The sequence below is a fragment of the Dipodomys spectabilis genome, unplaced genomic scaffold (genome assembly GCF_019054845.1).
Source record: "Dipodomys spectabilis isolate Male_0828 unplaced genomic scaffold, ASM1905484v1 ptg000143l, whole genome shotgun sequence".
Classification (NCBI taxonomy): Eukaryota; Metazoa; Chordata; class Mammalia; order Rodentia; family Heteromyidae; genus Dipodomys; species Dipodomys spectabilis.
This window is the reverse complement of record NW_024870820.1, coordinates 726,596-731,816: the sequence shown is the minus strand read 5'-3', so window position 1 is coordinate 731,816 and position 5,221 is coordinate 726,596. Positions and strand designations below refer to the sequence as shown.

Below are 5,221 nucleotides of genomic sequence, written 5' to 3'. Positions count from 1 at the left end.
TACTAGATATTGCAAATAAGGGAAACCATGGGACCTATGTTTCTTTGGGCCTGGCTTACTTCACTTAATATAATTTTTTCCAAGCCTTTCCATTTCCTAACAAAAGGGGAAATGTCATTCTTTCTGATGGAGGCATAGAATTCCATTGTGTATATATACCACATCTTCTTGATCCATTCATCTATTGAGGGGCATCTGGGTTGGTTCCATATCTTAGCTATGGTAAATAATGCTGCAATAAACATAGTTGTGCTGGTAGCTTTAGTGTGGTCTTTTTTGTAAACATTAGGGTAAATGCCCAAAAGTGGGATTGCTGGGTCATAGGGGAGTTCTATGTGAAGTCTTTTGAGGAACCTCCATACTGTTTTCCAAAGTGGTTGAACAAGTTTACATTCCCACCAACAATGAAGTAAGGTTCCTTTCTGTCCACATCCCCTCCAGCATCTGTTGTTGTTAGAGTTCTTGATTTTTGCTGTTCTAACTGGAGTGAGGTGATATCTCAATGTTGTTTTGATTTGCATTTCTTTTATGGCTAGGGATGTTGAACATTTCTTCATGTGTCTATTGGCCATCCTTCTTTCTTCTTCAGAGAAGCTTCTCTTTAAGCCTTTCGCCCACTTACTTATTGGGCAGTTGTTTCTTTGAGGATTTGTTGTTGGGTGGTTTAATTTTTTGAGTTCCAAGTATATTTTAGATATGAGACCCTTGTCCGTTGTATGGCTAGTAAAGATCTTCTCCCAGTCCGTGGGCTTTCTATTGATCTTGCTAGCTATGTCATTTGCCCTGCAGAAGCTCCGCAACCTTATACAATCCCATTTGTCCAACCTTTCTTTGATTTGTTGTGTTTCCGGGTCTCTATTCAGAAAATTTTGGCCTGAGCCAAGGAGACAGAGGGTTTCTCCTATTCCATCCTGTAATGTTTTCAGAGTGTCTGCTTTGAGTTCAAGGTCTTTGATCAATTTGGAGTTGATTCTGGTGCAGGGTGATATATAAGGATCTAGCTTTAGTTTTCTACATGTAGTTAACCAGTTTTGCCAGCACCATTTACTGAAGAGGCTGTCTGTCTTCCATTCTATTGTTTTAGCTCCCTTATCGAAGATTAGATGGCTATAGGTCTGTAGGTTCATTTCTGGGTTTTCAATTCTATTCCATTGGTCCTGAGGTCTGTTCTTATGCCAATACCAAGCTGTTTTGATTACTATGGCTTCATAATAGAGTTTGAAATTTGGTACTGATATTCCTCCAGACGTGTTCTTTCCGTTGAGGAGAGTTTTTGCTATTCGGGGTCTTTTATTGTTCCATATGAATTTTTTGATTGCCTCTTCTATTTCCTTGAAGAATGAGGGTGGAATTTGGATAGGTATTGCGTTGAATTTGTAGATAGCCTTGGGAAGTATTGCCATTTTCACGATGTTAATCTTTCCAATCCAGGAGCATGGGAGGTTTTGCCATTTTTTAAGTTCTGTGTTGATTTCCTTTTTCAAGATTTTAAAGTTTTCATCATAGAGGTCCTTCACTTCTTTAGTTAAGTTAATTCCTAGGTATTTTATTTTTTGTGGGGCTATTACAAATGGAGTTGCTTTCCTAATTTCAGCCACACTTTTCTCATTGTTGGCATACAGAAAAGCCATTGATTTTGGGGGGTTAATTTTATAACCTGCTACTTTACCAAAGTTTTGAATCAGCTTGAGTAATTTGGGAGTGGAGTCTATGGGATTCTTTAAATACAAGATCATGTCATCTGCAAAGAGGGAGAGTTTTATTTCTTCTTTCCCTATTTGGATCCCCTTTATGTCTGCATCTTGTCTTATTGCTGTAGCTAGGCATTCTAATACTAGATTGAAGAGAAGTGGAGAGAGTGGGCATCCTTGTCTTGTTCCTGAGTTAAGAGGAAATGGCTTTAGTTTTTCACCATTGAGTATAATGCTGGCTGTAGGTTTGTCATATACAGCCTTTATTGTATTGAGGAATGTTCCATGGATTCCTAATTTTTCCAAAACCTTCATCATAAAGGGGTGTTGGATCTTGTCGAATGCTTTTTCTGCGTCTATTGAGATAACCATGTGGTTCTTATTCTTGCTCCTGTTGATGTGATGAATAATATTAATTGATTTCATTTCTTGCATCTGAAGAATGAAAACTATGGAATACTTCTCAAGTTTTCATATTATCCTTTTGCAAGTGCCATGTTAATCTCTGTATTGTAATTTGAGTATACTTGCTGCTGATGCATGTAGTATCCTCTAAATTTAAGTTGTTAATGATACAATCTTTATACAGGCTTATATCTATGGGTGCCTACTTGTAACAAGGAAACCTTCTTGTTCCTAACAATGTTATCGATCTTATTTCCCTAATATTCTGTGAATATTGGAAAAATTATATTGATCAGTCGATTGTTCACATTTGCAAATTTTTTTTGTCAATGACTATCAAGTCTTTTTATTTGGAATTTTATCGTACTCTCAATTATTTATAGATAGGTCTAAAGGTGATGGCTTTTTCAAGTACTTATTTATCCAACTGAATTAGCTTTGTGGACCTAATGAATTCAAAGTAAGCATTGCTTAAGAGCTACTTCTAAACTTCTTCAGCTGACATTTTCCCAAATGAGGTGTTACTGGTACAAATGTCTACCTGAGCCTTTACCCTTCTTCCATGTGGGAACAGACCAACCAGAATATCTTACCCTGAAAACGTAAATTGTCTTACTTGAACAAAACTAATCTTGGTTACAAGGGATGATAGAGAGATGAACAGTTCAAACAGAACTGTTCAGACTAGAAGGTATTTTATCAAAATATAATTTTTATTATACCTTCCATTTCAACAGTAACTAAAGCCAAGAAGGTGAAAAAATTGTTCATATGCATGATTACTTGATGTCCTGGATTGTCTACCATCCAACCAGGCAGGAACTTACACTACTGCCTTTTTATCACCAAATATTTTCATAGTTGCAGGAGAATTCCATATGTTTCTCCTCATTATTAGGCATTAAATTGATAATGTTTTAATCACAGTGTTTCCCCTTGCCTACATGCTGTAAATCTACAAATGGTAAAGCTTTAGGTCTAACTCTATCAAACACTGAGGCAGAGAAAATGGAATAATACTTTAAAACAGAGTTGCCTTTGATACAGTACTTACAACAGAACAATGCAAAACGTGTGCCTTTTAATTATATTAAATATAGTTATATATTTTATATTTATATGTGCTGATTTTATATTTCACACAATGAAACTTACTAGAATTAGTTGATAATTTGACAAATAAATTGATATTTATTCCAATAAATAGGATTGGAATATAAACAATTAGGTTTAAAAAATATATTAGAATATAAAAAAGTATCAATACAATGTCTTTAGTATAAACTTGTGATACATTCTAACTGTTCTGGGTCTTCTGAATTCACATGGTAAAAAAAATGTTTTCCTCTAATCTATAATGAATTTTACTCTGCTGCTCTGTTTATTGTTTTAACTCGCTAGTCCCAAACTTTTTCTCCATATTTCTGAAGCATTCCTACTGATTATGCACAAATTTTGCTAAGATGCCTAAAGCATATTATTCTTCTGCAGGACCCATGGGTCATAGGATCCCAGGTCCCAGGTACCTGCATCATCAGATAACAAGGGCAAGACTTCTTACCAAGGCCCACGCAACATGTCAACACAAAGTAATTGAAGACCCATCTCAATTTGTCATTTCCTATATTTCAGGGCCCCAATTCCTTTAGATGCAGGAATTAGCAGTAAGCAATTGTGAAATGCAAGGGAACTTAGCAATTGTTTATCAGAGAAAGTTATTATTTCTATGACCATTAATCCCAAGATTTATGCCATAAAGTCATCATAGGCTAACAGTTTCAAACTTGTAAGGGGCACTTTAAAATTACTTAATTCATATCATGAATACCTTATCTCTATTTTGACAAAATACTACACCTCTGCTAATGTGACGCCCTCCTTGTTCTGAAAAGAACACCACAATAAACTGAGCTGCATTATTTTTCCACCACTGGTATTCTTGGGATCACAACACGTGCAAATATTATTTATATTTATACTTTTTTAGCTATCATAGATATTCAGGATGCTAAGATAGGAAAATTATGGTTCAAAGCCCACCCAGACAGGAAGGTTTCTTAGAATCTTATCTCCAAAAAACTTCTCCACAAAAGACAGACTCAAATGGCACTGAGGTTGAAGTGGTAGGGCACGAGCCTTGAACATAAACAGGCTCAGAGACTCTGTCCAGGCCAACAGTTCAAGCTCTAGGACGAACCAATAAAACAAAAACTAAATTGAAAACAAACCCCAAACCTAGCATTTTTCTCCATGTATACAGAGGCACGTAAATAAGGAAATGGCTTCCTGTGTTACATATAGGTAGAAGAAAGAAGATGTCACACAATTACTCTCTTCATACCATATTAAACCAAACCCTTAAAAATTGTTTTTTCTAAATATATAAATTAATGTCATCCATTTGTTGGCAACTCTGTGTAGATTATTCACTTTAACATGGTGTACATGACCTGTGGGAATTATCTAATAACTATGTTCTAATTATAACACTCTTGAAAGAATATCTAGGCAAATAGAATGCCAGAATCATTTGTGAATTTTTCAATTAATCCCTCTCCTTAAAAAGAATTTTGTAGTATCCTATGGAATATGAAATTACAAATAAAACCAAAAAATATATTTTAAACCTAAATTCTAATTTAACAAGGTCTACAAAGTCCCACATTAGACGAACTTTGCTATTTCTCCAGACTTAAGCTTTTGTAATCCTTCAACATTTATTTGGAATCCAACAGAATGATGCTTATTTACTTTTGCAAATTTTTGGATCGGAATCATGAGCTATTTTGCATCTAGGAATGTTCTGTAATGATGAGAGCATTTAAAACGCAAGTGAGGATATATATGAGTTGCATTCATTCTGAAACTTGACTTCTCAAAACATAATGACAAAATTAGCCCAAACTCTGAACTGTGTATTCTTTCTTGTTGTTTGGTTTGTTTTACTGAGACAAAATTATTCTACCTGGTCCAGGGAAGGTATCGTTATATAATTCCACTATCTAATCTCCTGTCTGAGTGCTAGAATTCCAGGCTTGTATCACATTGCCTTGCCATAGTTTGTTTATTTAATCTAGAAACAGACTAGCAATTTTGAACTTCTCCTATGATCTTATCCACTAGAC

General features: G+C 35.1%; 1 pseudogene; it reads right to left on the bottom strand.

Annotated features, from left to right (window-relative positions):
- Nucleotides 1–2,136: 2,136 nt before the first annotated feature.
- LOC122117563 lies at nt 2,137–2,233 on the bottom strand (annotated as a pseudogene).
- Nucleotides 2,234–5,221: the final 2,988 nt, after the last annotated feature.